This window comes from Podarcis gaigeae, assembly GCF_964106915.1.
Source record: "Podarcis gaigeae genome assembly, chromosome: 2".
NCBI classification, from domain to species: domain Eukaryota; kingdom Metazoa; phylum Chordata; class Lepidosauria; order Squamata; family Lacertidae; genus Podarcis; species Podarcis gaigeae.
Window position 1 is genome coordinate 70,799,930 of NC_139679.1, and position 16,204 is coordinate 70,816,133.

At 42.5% G+C, this 16,204-nt stretch overlaps 1 protein-coding gene across 1 annotated transcript in view; it reads right to left on the reverse strand.

Moving 5' to 3' along the window:
* CDC25C (cell division cycle 25C) overlaps positions 1-16,204 on the reverse strand; it is a 158,423-nt gene that overhangs the window by 129,727 nt on the left and 12,492 nt on the right. The gene's annotated exons all lie outside the window — the stretch shown is intronic.

Sequence of the window (16,204 nt, forward strand, 5' to 3'; positions counted from 1 at the left end):
GTTGATTCAACAGAAAGGCAAGAGGCAATATGTCCCAAGTTTGTTCTTCCCATAGTCCAGTGTTGGTTAACCTTTCTTTGGCTGAGGGCCACATTGAGGATTGACCAAGCTTTAAAAAGCTCCATGCCAGTAGTGGGTGTGGCCAAAGTACTTTAACCTTCTTATGGACATGCGTTTGCACACATATAGTGCACATAGAAAGCCCTCATGCACACAGTATATTCCAAAAGGTGTTTCATATGTTGCATATTGCTTTTTACAAATATACACCCACTATTTACAAGTCTTCAGCATCCCCTCTCAGTCTGGCATTTGAATGTTGCTGTTTCTGCAGCTGCTACAGGCAAAAGATCTGCAGCACCCTAGTGTATGACTGCCATCATTTTCTCTTGTATAGCAACCCTGAGTTGGGGCCCAGTCAAAGTGCTTTTGCATGCTAGGCTAGTGCCTGGAACGAAAACAGTCAAGAAGTATCCTGACAAGATGTTCTAGTTGTTCAAATACATTGACTATTGAACTTGATTGTTATTCTATTGTACGTCACTTCTAAGCCATTGCCTTAGCATGCAAAAATGCTCATAAGGTCTATCAATAAAAATGCTAGTGAAAACTCACTAGGTCAGGAAAATTGTTAACATGGTACCATGTGAACTTCAATATTGTTAAAGTCTAGGTGGAATGTACTAATGGAACAAAACTTCAAATGTTCAGAACATAAACCAGCCACAATTCTTCACTGGAGATATCTGAATATGACTCTGAAGAGGTTCTACTCACAACAGTTCCCAAACATTTTCCCAGAATGCCTAAAGTGGAATTTTGGTTTAAAAATCAAATCCCATAGTGATCCTTAATTCAGCCATTCCACCAATTTATTAAGTGTTTATAGGTCACCCTATAACAAAATTCTGAGTGCTGTCCATAAGAAGAAATAATTTAAAATTCAGTAACAATAGAAACTTAATAAAGTACAAAAACAGAAAACACAGGGGAAAATGGAGCTTAAATCTAAGACAGTGTTAAAATCCTGGGGAAATTAAAGGGTTATTGCTTGATACCAAAGTAAGCACCTTTGGTGCCCTTTAGATGAGGGAATTCCACAACCACCACTGACAAGGCCATATCTCCTGGACCCACCACACCACACTCCGGAGGGCCCTCCAAGGGTCTGCCTTGGGGTGGGGAAAGGTGGTCCTTCGGATACTCTAGTCCCAAGCTGTGAAGGGCCTTAAAGACCAAAACCAACCCCTTGAATTGAATCTGTGACTGGCTCATTCTTAGTGCTATAAGCACTCCTAAAACCTCTTCAGGGGGCATGCAAACTCCTGAACCACTATTTGATAACTACCATAGGAATTTTTGGAGAGAGGAGGAAGAAAAGTGAGCATATCAACTCAAGGGATTTGGGTATTATGCTGCAAAACAATGTTTTGCATTCAGTGATCTGGTGATTAACTCATCTGAAAAAGGGCCTTGTAAAAACAAGAGCCTGGATGAGAGGAAATATAAAAGCTTTGTGAAGGCAAAACATAATGTGTGCCAAATGGAATGTATCTTCTTCTTCTTCTTTGGCAATCGCTCGTAGCTGAGTAAGATTGTCTTCCATAAACACGGTTTTAACAGTGAGTCCGTAAGTGACTGTGGAGGCCAATTCTGCATCCACACATCCTTCCACAGCGGGGACATAAGTTTCCGGGCGGGAGTTGATCATGGTGTGGATTTGCCAAGCATGCCTTCCTCTTAGCATGTTTCTCCCTTGCGTCCTGAGTTTGAGTGTCTTCAAAGCCCATGACATCTTTGGTAAAGGCTGTTCTCCAACTGGAGTGCTTGCAGGCCAGTGTTTCCCAGCTGTCAGTGTTTATACTACATTTTAAAAGATTTGCCTTGAAACAGTCTTTAAACCTGTATTGTTGACCACCAGCATTACGCTTTCCATTTTTAAGTTTGGAATAGAGTAGTTGCTTTGGAAGACGATAATCAGGCATCCGCACAACATGACCAGTCCAACAAAGTTGATGTTGAAGAATCATTGCTTCGACACTGGTGATCTTTGCTTCTTTCAGTACACTGGCATTAGTTCGCCTGTCTTCCCAAGTGAAGTGTGAAATTTTTCAGAGACACTGTTGATGGAATCTTTTGAGGAATTGGAAATGGCGTTTATAAGTGGTCCATGTTTCACAAGTGTACAGCAAGGTTGGTAGTACAATGGCTTTGTAAACAAGCATTTTGGTTACCCTGTGAATGTCCTGGTCCTCAAACACTCTGAACTTCAATCGGGAGAAAGCTGCACTTGCAGCTTAGAGTGAATAACACTGCCTTAATACCAAATACAGGAATACGGGATTAGAAAATGATCATTACAAGTCAGTCCATCTCTGATGCTTAAGGTAAAACCTCTGCCTATCCCAGGAATCTTTGTGCTTTGCTTAAGGCTTGGGACTGATCAGGGTTACAAGCCTGAGAGTTACTCACAAATGGGGAAAGCAACCATTTTCTTATTTATTCCAGAATTCTAGGTGTGTAACCTGGAACCTGTCTGCAATCCCTGTCTTGGAACTGAGTCTACAAACTAACCCCAGAGCTACAACATCAGTCTAATTTTGGTACTCCTGTTCCCCTGCACTGCCCCCTGCATTGTGCAACACCTTGCCTGTTGAAGAGAGCTGGAGAACTTGAAAACTTGCTACACCTTTGTGACACTTGGTCCCAACTTGCCCGACTAAGATAAAATTTGTCATCTGTGAGATAAGCAATTGTTTCCTGGCAACAGATTGCAGAGCTTTTATTAGCATAGAAGAAAATAACAGCTTGTAGAACTAGCTTTAAAGGTTTGGAGAACCAGTTCTATAACATGAGAACTAGTGTTTTGAAGGAGTCCTTTGTTTACCCTTAGGTTTAACTCTGTCACCAATGAAATATAATAACGGTACTTAAGATAGTATGAGTTTTAGTCAATTGCTGTATTAAATCTGAAGAAATGTACATGAGAAAATAGTTGTAAAGAACATGTACTGGTTTTTAGATTATGCATAAAAGTGCTGCAGCAGACATCGTCGCAGAAGACTGTTAAGTTGTTATATAATATAAGGCAAGGTTACTTACTTTGCAGGACCAGAACAAGAGGCTATCTATTGATCAACTGCATAGAAAAATGTGCTTTTTTTAGGCTTGCAACCAAAAAGAGCATAAAAAGTAATGACATGAAATATTAAAAAAATACATAATATCCATAATTTGGTTGTAAGTCGCTTTGGGTTACCTTGGACAGGATAAAACGATGAACACATTTAATAAACATTTATTATTATTGTTGTTGTTGTTGTTGTTGTTGTTGTTTTGTTGTTGTTGTTGTTGTTGTTAATAGTAAGGCAGCAATATCTAAAACCTTCAGAAGTACAGCCCACTCAAATACATGTATACTTTGTGGTAAGGTCAAATGAGCTTGATGGGACTTATTCCTGAGTAAGTGTGTATTTATGGATTGCACCCTCCATTGCTCAAAACAGAATAATTAAATATCAAACCCCCATTTAAAAAGCTTTCTTTGTAGCCCTTGGAGAAGTTGAGAGGTAAAGAAGATTAAGTGGGACTCCTGGGGAGGCCAATTCCAGAGCTTATTCACTAGAAAAGGTCTCCCCCCCCCCACTTCCTCCACTTCAGTATTGGATAGAAATGAGAACAGCCCTCTTTCCCAGAGAACTCAACAGGCCAGAACCATTTCTACAAGTACTTGAATTTAAATAATTATTTTAAACAGCTGACTGATTTAAGCAGGGACATATTGTAGTCTGCCAAATCTTTTTAATCACATAACTAAGTAATTGACTAAACATTGCAGCTCTGATTATATTTGCTGAGTGCCTATAAGAATTAGTTGGTGTATAGAAACTTGTTTTTAAAAAGACCAAGCTCCAAGCATTGGGAAGACTTTTATTAGGACTGACAAGAAATGTTGCAAAATGTGCACATCTGTAAAGTTCTCCAGAATGTTTCATCAGTGTTATGAGAAAAAAACTGCTCTTTTTCCCTTATGGGGTACCCAAGCGCCCATATAGAGTCCTCTTTTTAGGTTCTCTATCGGGAGGAGAAAATAACAGAGCCCAACCAGAGAATATTGAGAAGCAAGGCAGCTAGTAAGCTTGATCTTTATTAAAGCTGTTGCAACATGGTGCTTCACAACCACACGCAGGAGAGAGGAGGGACCCCGAACAATGGCGCGCAAGCCCTTATATAGACATTTTAAATTGCCCACCTTCAAACTCCAGACCATCCCCAGAAACATCATACACACATCACAGAAAAGGCGGTCTACAACAGAAATCTGAGTGCACTGTTTATCTCCTGTCTGGCAAGTTATCCGATTGCATTATCTGGGTTTTGGCCATTCTTTTGTTATTATAACTACTTAATTCCTGAATCTAGGTCACAGGTCACAGGCTCACCCTGTTCATATCCTGAATGTGCCCTTAAGACAGGATTTGTGAGGAAAGAGACATTGGGGAGGTTTCCCACTTTGACCTTGCGGAGAAATATTTGAGGTCCATTTGTTCAGGACTTTTTCTGTGGGGTTTCAGACATGTGGTTTATATATACAGTTATGAATATATATATATATGACCTTAAAATTCTTATGTCAGGCTGGATGTTACATGAAGAAAAGGTTTGTGAGGCAGATAAGGGGGCACCCCCCCCAAAGTCCCAAAATTGGGCTAATTGTTGAAGTCTTGAAGCCTGAAGATGGAGACCGCAGGCTGGCAGAATTAGTCCCTGCTAGGTGCTTGCAGGTATCAGGTTTCACCCAATGGCTAATCTCCATTTTGGAAAAACCATAAGGCCTGCCTTTTATTTTTCTCAATTTGAACTATAAAATAGTGATTTTCTTGAGTACCCCTAAACATTTTTTTAGGGGAAAAAGCACTAAGTATTTCTATTGTTTTACTTGGTATTGGGGGGGGGGTGCTGCACCTCTGCCCTCCCCCTTAGCTACGCCCATGGCTTGTGTGCTATTTTGTGACATTTTGGTAGTCCGAATAAAAGTATTACCCAACGGTGGATTCTGGCATTTTTTTGGGACCACCATGGTTGTCTTGGGATTTGTTTTGATTTGTTTCGTTTCTGATTAAATTGACAAAGGACAGAACATTCTACAATTTTAGGCAGCATTCTAAAACAAGAGAATCCTGCCTAGAATTGTACAGTGTTTTGTCCTTTGTTACGTATTCTCCCATGGATGTCTGAACACTGAGCTGAAACCACACTGAGCAAAGCTTGAGTAGGGCAATAATTTGAAGCAAAATAAGAGAGGTGCTGCCTCTTCTGAAATTCAGTTAATCCCCAGTGGCTGGAAATTGGACAGCCCTAAATTAGAATATATGATTATTCTTTATGCTGACATTTAGGAATTAAGGTTTAAATACTGTTTATTATACCTTGATCACCTGCCTGTTGTGATTTGACTGTTATCATTCACCTAAAAATAAAGCAGGAAAACTCGGGATTGTTATCTTTTGTCCACCAGAGGGAGTAAGTATCACACCTGCTGAAACTTTGCTCAAGTGCCCAACAGCCTGGAAGTAGATGAGAGTGATTTGAATAATAATGCAGGCTGAGAGTCTGAAATAGCTTTTATGTAAAGACTGTATCTTTATGTGTAAAATTACGGGTTTGAAAGTCATGGAGGGACCGTAGAATGAAGTTAGTTTTCGCCTTTGGCTACAAAAAGCCTTTCCAGCTTTATTGGTGCTGTTAATGAAAGGCTCACCAGTTAAGCATACTTAAAGTGTTTTTCATTCCCATTATTCCACATGTTTCATTCCAGTAATATCCAATCAGTCTCTTGGATGCCGTCTCTACAGGGAAGGGCATCCTGCAAGGATTTGTTTGTCTTGTAACCTACTTGCAAATGCCGCTTACACTTGTAACTGTGCTGTCATTGTGTGTGTCCCCGGCCCCCGGCCCCTGCCCAATGTGATTCCCTGGGACAGGGTGGGAGGGCAATGCTGTTAACTGTATCCATCTCCTATGGGAAAGGAACCAATTGTGAAATTCTAAAAATATAGAAAATATCTAATGGTTTCCAGGGTAATAGGTGACCATGGTAACTAAATGCTAGCTTTGTGATCTGATGGAGGACAGTTAAAAAAAGAAAGGAAAAGACATAGCCAATTAACTGTGCAGAAATGTTTCTGGGGGAAATATTTTTGCATTAACCCTGCGGGTGCCAGGGAGGCAGCATCTATGACATGCTCAGATTGAAATATTGTGATGCGGTGGCTTTAAATTGGCGTATTGGTGTGTGTGATGGCAGGCTGTTTGCTATGACGTTGGCTGGAGAGATTTCTCCTCTTGGATCATATCACCTATTTAAAGCTCGCTATTGCCTCTCAACCTTTTGTTGATGCTGTATACACTTTACACACACACCTTTCCAAGCAAAATTCAGAATTTTCTTATTGCATCGGAGAGCAATAGAGAGGAACATAAATTCTCTTAACAAGATCACTGTATTGTCGCCGCATTCCTTTCTGACCTAGATATTTATTGAGAACAAGCAAAAGAAAATTCCAAACCACAATTAGGAGATACAGTTTGTTATAATTTCCTGCACCACTAGAGATACGTGCTTGCATAAATGGCACTCTGCTTCTCTGAACACTTCTGAGCAGGGAAGCAAAGATCAGGCTTTTTTGAATAGGAATTTTAAATAAGAATGTTTACTCTCTTGTCCCACTTCTCATAAAGCTGCTGTAAAACATGCTGATAAACTACCCCATGAATTTGAAACCAAATGATTTCAGATTTGTAGTTTATCAGTTTACAACCGTCCTCTAGCATCTTTGATGTGATGCACCTTAGGGCTGCTTCTGATGTTAGTTTTCTCTTTCTTATACTGAAAAGCAGTGTGTGGGATCAGATAGAAAATGGTCATAGATGCCCATCTTCAAACAGAATGGGAATGCTGAGATAATGATCTCAAGGGCAATTCTAAGTGACAGCAATGCAAAAGAGGTGCCGGAACTCAGTACCGGTGAGTTCCGACTGAGGGGAAAAAGCCTTGCTAAAACTTCTGCTATGTTTAAAACAGTTTTTTCCCCTCCTTCACTTTCTCTTTTTGCTGTTTGCCTTCTTCATTTCCTCAGCTGCGAGAGAAAGGATGCTGAGTACTTTATTCAAACCTCTGACATTGTTTAAAACCACAGTTTTCCTCCCAGTTCCCTCCATCCTTTAGTCAGACTTCTGTCATTGTTTTAAACCACTGCTTTCTCCCTCTCAGTGGTGCAACCTTCCTTCACTTTTGCTCCTTTTAGCCCACTGTGACTTCATGCAAATCCAGGACTGTGATGCAGCACTACAAATCCTCCAATAGAGGCTGTGTGGTGACATTCTTACATTTTTATTAGATAGAAAGAGATAAAATAATAAATACTATGTGTTTTGCATGAGATGTTAGATTACTAGACCCCTTAGCTATGAGAAACACACCTGTCCATTTAAATATCTGAAATACAGACAGGTATAGTCAGATTTGGCTAAATGCTGCAGTTGTTATATGTAAATATTAGAGATTCCCTAGTGTTCACTAATTTAAATGGGGGTGGGTGGGAAATCTAGTCCACATTTCCAGAGTTCTTCTGTAGGTCTGAAGAGGAATTCCTATATCCTTCATTAAACATGAATATTCTGTGTACAGGAACAAAAAGGAATACTGAAGTAGAGGACATAGTTTAAACTGCTTCCTTGCAGTATCCATAATTTGGGGGGGGGTGTCTTTGCCATAGCCAGCCAAAGAAAAAGCAAATAGATTTGTGTTTTGTGTGTTGCGTAAGATGGCGGGCTGGGCTGCCACACTGCAAGTCAATGGATGGAAGTTACTTAAAGCCATCTTGGGCACTTTCTCTTGATTGAGCTGGAATTCCTTGGCTTTGAAATTCAGTCTAGGGTGCTCTCTCTGAGCCTGACTTTCCCCTAGAACAGTGTTTCCCAACCTTGTGCCTCCAGTTGTTTTTGGACTACAATTCCCATCATCCCTTGCCACTGGTCTTGCTAGTCAGGGATGATGGGAGTTGTAGTTCAAAAACAGCTGGAGGCACAAGGTTGGGAAACACTGCTCTAGAAGCTTGTATAGAAGTGGAGACCCTTTCCCAACCTGCTCTTCTCTGTCACTGACTGTTGCCTCATGTCCTTTTTGTTGGATGTGCCAGCTTCTCCCGTCCACAGATGTTCTCACTGTAAGGAAGCAGGTGTGCAGATGTAAGAAACAGAGTTCACAGCAATTGCTCCCAACTGAGAGAGGCAACCTGCTTAAAGGAGCAAGCCAATGCTTTGGTGCATTTGCTCTTGGCAAGTGTGTTAAGTGGGTGCATTTTTAATGCATTGCATACATTTGGTTCTGCGCATAACACAGATGCACACAGCCCCAACCCAAAAGCATATCCAGTTTTTTATGCAAACACACATTTACTGGCATACTATAATGGAATACCTTTGGACATTCAACATCTAGGGACAAAACTATCATGACTCTGTATTGAGCAAGATGAGAAAACTGTAAAAAAAAAACACAAAAAAAACCAACCACCCCCATTTGCTGTTGCTCCAACTCCCATCAGTCTCAGCCAGGGACAGGGGACAAATTTGGTTCTGTTTACATTTTGAAGCCAATTTTATCAGATTTGCACTTTCCAGAAGAATATAAGAACCAAAACACAGTCATCCTTCAAAATATTCAAAATTAGCACTTATCCAAATTCTGCAATGCACTTCTCCAACCAAGCAATGTTTATAAAAATGCATATACTAGGAGGAAATGCATTTTAAAATATATTTGTGAAAATAGCATACAAAAATGCTTTATATTAAGTTGCGTTCAAAAATGTGAAAATTGCAGGTAGAGATGTTTTTAAGAGAGATTCGCACTAAAATACTGAAACATTTTCATGAGGACTTAAAAAAACAAACCCACAAATATGGAGAACTGAATTTAAGATTAGAAAAATTAGACACTGAGAGAACTGAAAATGACAGATCCTTCCACACTTGGAGAACAGCCTTTACCAAAGGTGTCATGGGCTTTGAAGACACTCGAACTCAGGACGCAAGGGAGAAATGTGCTAAGAGGAAGGCACGCTTGGCAAACCCTCATGATGATCAACTCCCGCCCGGAAACCTATGTCCCCGCTGTGGAAGGATGTGTGGATGCAGAATTGGCCTCCACAGTCACTTACGGACTCACTGTTAAAACCGTGTTTATGGAAGACATTCTTACTCGACTACGAGAGATCACCAAAGAAGGCAGAGGCATACGTAGGGGTTGGCAAAACCAGCCCCCACCGCATGTTTTGTGCCAGAAAATCAAGATGAATGCTCAATAAACAAGGTTGTCAGAAGTTGGGAGTCCTTTCCTTATGGTAAATGGTTTGACCAGATAATACATGACCCTTTCTACTTAAAAGGTTCTACTTATGCTTTATCAGAACATTACAACATCTCTTAACATCTGCATTCAAAGAACATTTGCATGACTGTGGGTGAGTGAATGAGCACATTATACAAGCAATTCTGAGTTACTGAATTTGTTACAGGCCTGTTGAGTGCTTCTGCGGAGAAAATTACTCCTGTTCCTAATACACTTATCATTTATTGCAAATGTCTGGGGCAAGATGTTGGTATTTTCTACTACATTTATTCATTATTTGACAGATTTGGTATCATATGTGGTAGAGCTGCATCTGATTTTTACCTTCCCTATTCACATTCTGAAAATTGCTCCTCCTAAGCCAACCTAGCAGTTCGAAAGTACGTCAAAGTACAAGTAGATAAATAGGTACCACTCCAGCGGGAAGGTAAACAGCGTTTCCGTGCACTGCTCTGGTTCGCCAGAAGCGGCTTAGTCATGCTGGCCACATGACCCGGAAGCTGTACACCAGGTCCCTCAGCCAGTAAAGCGAGATGAGCGCCGCAACCCCAGAGCCGTCCATGACTGGACCTAATGGTCAAGAGTCCCTTTACCTTTACCTTTAAGCTTATCAGAGAAGCACAGAACATGAATGATAGAATGTAATTTGAGTGAGGTGAGCCCACTGTGTAAGTGCACTCACAGCATTTTGAGCAAGTGAACAACCTGCTCCCTAAAATCGAGCTAAGAGTAAAGCTTGTTATTATGGGTCTCAGCAGAGGCTGGATTTGCACAATGCTGCTTAGCTGGTCCCTTCTGTCCGTCATGAGACCTTTTCTTTAACTTCTTGGCACATGCCTATTTTTCACATTATTCATTCCAGAGCCAAGTGGCAGCCCACATTCTGCCCCCCTCCATTTAACTTTGATTTTGCCAAATAGTGTGTTAAGGAGAGAAGGGAATACAACATAAAATCATGTTACCCAGCTGTGGATGTACTGAAGTGTATTGTGTGGGCCTTTCCCCTCCCCCCTGTGTGGTGATGTTTTCCTGGGTGTCGTCTATCACCACACCTTCTACTTCCATATGGGAGATACTCCTTGATGGATTACAGGTGGGTCTAGTCATGACACATGCATTATTATTTTTTTAATAACCTATTCTTTTGTGCAAGTCTGGCATGTCAGAAAATTTGCTTCTCAGATTTTTTTTTTTATTAAATTGGCCACCCACCCACGTAAATAATGCTTCTAAAAAATATATCAAATGTCATCTATTTATTTATTAAAGGAATTTGTACACCTGCTTTGCTGGTGTCCTAAATAAGTGCTTAGTCTGTCTACTGGGTAATCCAACACTGGGGAGATGGCATGTATCATCAGCTGTTTATCACCCTCAGGTACTGTTATCAGAATTTTAAGGTCATTTTTTTTTAAAAAAAAATCATAACTGTGTATATAAACCACATGTCTGAAACCCCATAGACAAGGTCCTGAAGAAATTGACCTCAAATATTTCTCTGCAAGGTCAAAGTCGGAAATGTCCCCATTGTCTCTTTCCTCGCTGGCAGGGGCTCAGGAGCAGAGGCACAGGAGAGGGAGGAAATGGAGAGCGAGGGGGAGGAATCCGAGGGGAGCGTAGGCGGTGACAGTGATCAGAGGGATTCCATGAGCCTCTCCAGCGAATCAGAAGATTCACAGAAGGGAGCGCCGATGGCCAGGGCAAGGGGGGTGCCAAGGGGGAAACCCCAGAAGGAAGGGGCCAGTGGGGACTCCCAGAGCAGCAGTTGGAAATCAGGACCAGCTTCCCCACCAGAGCGCAGTGGGGGGGAGGAGTCCCAGGCATTGGGACCAGTGTTTTCACCACCAGCGAGAGGAGATGAGTCAGGATTGGCCACGCCTCCATCGGAGAGCGGGGAAACGGTCAAGAGGAAAGTTACTGGCTGGGCGCGCGCGCCAAGTTCAAATGTACAGGCGAGCGGCACAGCAGGTAGCCCGGATAGGGAGCCAGGTCCTAAAGCCCGCCGGAAGGAGGGGCAAGACTCAGGGGGGTCAGCGTCAGAAGAGTCCAGAAAGGAGGAAACCCCAGGGGGCAGAAGGACCCAGAGGAGGAAAGAACAACGGAAGAGGTGGAGTAAGGCTAGAGTCTTAAACTGGTGTCTAGGAGGCGGAGACTCAGATGGAGCTTCGCCGGTCTAGGTTCTAAGACGTAGAGTTGCACGCTGCGGTTTGGAAATGGAAACTAATCTTCAATAAAGACTTTTATACATTATTACTGACTAGCGTTGGTCCTCTGTGAGCTGGGACCTGGAGGCAACTCTGACACTCGCAAATCTTGTCCTCACAAGGGCACATTCAAGATATGAACAGGGTGAGCCTGTGACCTAGATTCAGGAATTAAGTAGTTATAATAACAAAAGAGTGGCCAGAATCCAGATAATGCAATAAGATAACTTGCCAGACAGGAGATAAACAAAGCACTCAGATTTCTGTTGTAGACCGCCTTTTCTGTGATGTAGGTATGATGTATCTGGGGGGTGGTCTTGGGCTACTACACCCTTTCTGTGATGTATGTATGATGTTTCTGGGGGTGGTCTGGAGTTTAAGGGTGGGCAATTCCAAAAGTCTATATAAGAGCACACCTATGTTCTGGGTCCTCCTCCTGCGTGTGGGGGAGCACCCTGTTGCAACAGTTAATAAAGATCAGGCATACTAGCTGCTTTGCTTCACAATATTCTCTGATTGGTCTCTGTTATTTTTTCCTACTGATAGAGAACCTACAAAAGGACTCTATATGGGCTCTTGGGTACCCCATGAGGGGAAAGGAGCAGTTTTATCACTTATAACAGGTACCTTGACTGTAAATCTTTCTGCTGAGGAAGGAGAAGGCAGCATCTCAGCTTAAGAGAAAAGCTCTTCCTGTAGATTCATTTTGCATAGAGTTGAGAAGCCACCACCAGCCCCCCAAAACAAGCCGGCCAATTTTCAAAAAATTAACTTCCCCTCTGTTAGCCATAGAAAGCTGTTTAGAAGGCAAGCTAAGTAACTGCAATATTTATAGATTCAATTTCCACATCAATTTCCCTGATAGGCAAATGCAGGCACAACGTCACTCCTATTAGGAATGCAGGCGGCAAACACACTGTTGCTATGGCGATTTTTGCCATCACAGCAAAGGCAGCCCGTGTGCATTGCTTGTGTATGAAGCTTTCTGGCAAAGCAGCTAGTCTTAATTAATCTGAAAAGGCGACACATTTAATAAATGGCGGGAGCAGGGATGGTGTTGGGAGGGAAGTATACTGAGACAAGCAGACTTCTCTTCTGAAAAGGAATTGCTTGGAGCCCAGAATTTCTAGGAATGGAGAGGCCTTGGACAAACTCTGTGTGCCAAATGTTGAAACCAGTTACATATCCGAGCTTGCCAAGGGGAATCTGTCGTTTGAGTGAGTGGCTCTTTACAAGATAGAGTACAGTGGTACCTCAGGTTAAGTACTTAATTCGTTCAGGAGGTCTGTACTTAACCTGAAACTGTTCTTAACCTGAAGCATCACTTTAGCTAATGGGGCCTCCTGCTGCCGCCGCGCCGCCGGAGCACGATTTCTGTTCTCATCCTGAAGCAAAGTTTTTAACCTGAAGCACTATTTCTGGGTTAGCGGAGTCTGTAACCTGAAGCGTATGTAACCTGAAGTGCATGTAACCTGAGGTACCACTGTAATTGAAATGTGTTTCTTTATTCTTTATTTATTCATTCATAGTACTTCTATGCCACCATACTAATGAGGTTCTCTGAGTGGCAAACTTCATTTTAAACATTCAGTATAAAACAGTAAAAAAATAATAATCCAGTTCCAGTCAATATCTTTGTGTGGGGTTAGCTGCACCGTGAAAGGAGGCATGCCAACCAACCAAATCAACCATTTCTTCTTAAGGCCACCAAATGGATATCTCCCTGGCCAGGGGCACCAACTCCTGGGGGGCTGAGCCCTTTTGGGTACCTCAATATTTTTTTGGGGGGGGGGAGCCCCAATGTTCAAAAGGGGCAGAGAAGTCCAAACATGGAGCTGAGCGCAGCACAGCTTCTCCTTTTCTTCCTCTTCCTGCCATGGTAAGAAAGGAGCAGGTAAGCAGCTCCTGGCCGGTGGCAGCAGCAGCAGGAGGAGGAAGAGCCGCTGACCATTGAAGCCATGCTGCCCCCCTGATTGGCTCCATCCCTGGCTCCTCCCAATGTCCTGATATCACATGCATGACATTGTCCCACCCCTTCTCCCTCAGACGTTGGCGCCTCTGTCTCTGGCATGCACCCACACCCACTCCTAATGGATGTTTCCAGCTTTCTAGAAAACTGTTCCAGCTCTTCTAGCTGTTAGATTCATCAGTTCCAGCTTTTCCAGCTAACTCCTCTCTTTTACATCCTGACTTATGTATCATATTTTCATTCCCCTTCCCACTCATTAGCCAGTCAGTAGAGTCCTGGATAAGTTTCTATTTCTCCTCAATTGCCATATTCTGAGGATGACTCTTTGACCTTCCAATGCAAAACTTCCTCCAGTGAGCATTTCTGGCTGTGGTACAAAATAGAACTTATGTGCATTTTTAACCTTCCTGTGAACATTTGCCCATCCTGTGCATTATATCATCCTGTGCTGAATAGCCTTTAAAGCAAAGTCAACAATTTCATAAGAACCAAGCAGAATGCAAAATAGTGGAACAATTTCATTCCTGAACACCATATTTTGGACTAGTTGGAATTTCTGAAGCCCTTTCAAATACATGTACAGTGTATTGCCTTCATCAAAATGGGGTACTTGAACAAGGATTATGGTAGCCAAGTTATCTCTGGGTAGAGTCACAGTTGGTTCGTAAGCCAAAGCTGATAAAAAGTCATCTGTGTCTCCAGCGACAACACTGGGTCAATTAGTACTATCCTCTATTTCACAGTGATGTCCAATGAGCCTCACCAACTTGGGAGAAATCCAAAAACACTCCTGCAAATGATCTCAGTGACTGAGCGGGGATATTTAGGTGGGCAATAAGGTAGACTGGACCTAAGTTGTTCTAGGCTTTGCAAATCAGTACAAGGACCTGGAACCTGGCTTAGAGTAGTAGATGGGCATTGGTCTAATATTAATGACATCCTTCCCATGCCATTTTAGTTGCGTGAATTAGCAGTGACTGACCCTTCATGGTGTCTCACCTTCTAACAGACTCCATTCTGATGGTCCAAGGAACAATGCACAATGGATGTAGTACCAAGGGAGATGTCGCCCCTGAGTATCCCACACAGTGTGGCCAAAGCCATCTCTAATGAAGATCTATATCTTTCCGAAAATATGCCTAAAAAGAAAAAGAGAGAGCAGGAGTTCCACCAAATACTGAACAAGTGTTGATGCCTTTGTTGATAGGTGATGAACTAGTAGTCTTCGGTACAGTGTACCGGTACCTTGTTTTCTCATATGTTCTGCTTTAAGGCACATGAGATGTTCATATAGCCCAAATTATTTTGACTAGTCTGTAGGAAGTGTTAGATTTGGAAGATTAGTATTGTTCTAGTTTGTTCCCCACCAACACTGCAGTTGCAGCAATTCTATGAATAGGAAAGAAAGCAAAGGTCATATCGTGTGATTGTTTGACTCTAAATATAAGATCTTACCCTTCATGCCTTTGAGTTCTCATTTTTGTTGCCAATACAATGACACCTTCAAAAGATGAATGCACTATGGTGATTTGTAGGTTGATCTGTCACATGAGCTGTTTGTTTCATGCTCTATGTACAGCATTTATACTGCTATGTTGTTGAGCTAGTAAGCAGTTTCTATTTTGGTCTCCTGGTGTCTTGACATCACCATCTCTTAGCCTTTCGCTTCCTGTGTAACTCTCTCACAATGAGATTATTTTGCTAATCCCCCAGATAGCAGCATATTCCCCGCCCTTTATTCCCTAAAACTTTCCAATGTACCTTGAGTGCAGATCCTGAAATCAAGGAGATTCCGGCCAGCCACAGGATCTGCTTCCCCCCACTCCTTTGCTTTGCTCCAAATTAGCATATATATTCCATTAATTGAATTCCAAATTGATTTCCATTCTTTTTTAGGCATTACATAAAAGAATGTGGAAGACAGGAGTGCCTGGCGTGCTCTGGTCCATGGGATAACAAAGAGCCAGACATGACAAAATGACTAAACAACAACAACAAACATAAAAGAATAAACAGTTTATTCTGAACGCAACACTTTGCTGCATTTATCTTCACTTGCCAGGGCTGGTGTGTGCCCATCGGAGAGATGGACACTATATGAGGACCATCTCCGGAATGAATATACCTAGCTCACAGGGGTCGCAGCAACAATGAGGTTCTCAGAATCTTAGGCAGGAGCTGATACTCTGAATGCAACAGGTGGTAGGTTCTGCTCTAGAGATCAGGTGGTCAGGATCTTGGCAGTTAGTCCAATCTAAAGACCTAATACAGTGGCTATTGTTGGCATCTCTAGCTGGTGGCGCTGTGGGTAAAACCTCAGTGCCTAGGACTTGCCGATCGCATGGTCGGCGGTTCGAATCCCCGTGGCAGGGTGAGCTCCCGTCTTTCTGTCCCAGCTCCTGCCCACCTAGCAGTTCGAAAGCACCCTTAAGTGCAAGTAAATAAATAGGTACCGCTTTATAGTGGGAAGGTAAACGGCGTTTCCGTGTGCTGCGCTGGTGCTGGCTCGCCAGAGCAGCTTCATCATGCTGGCCACGTGACCCGGAAGTGTCTCCGGACAGCTCTGGCCCCCGGCCTCTTAAGTGATATGGGCACACAACCCTAGAGTCGGACATG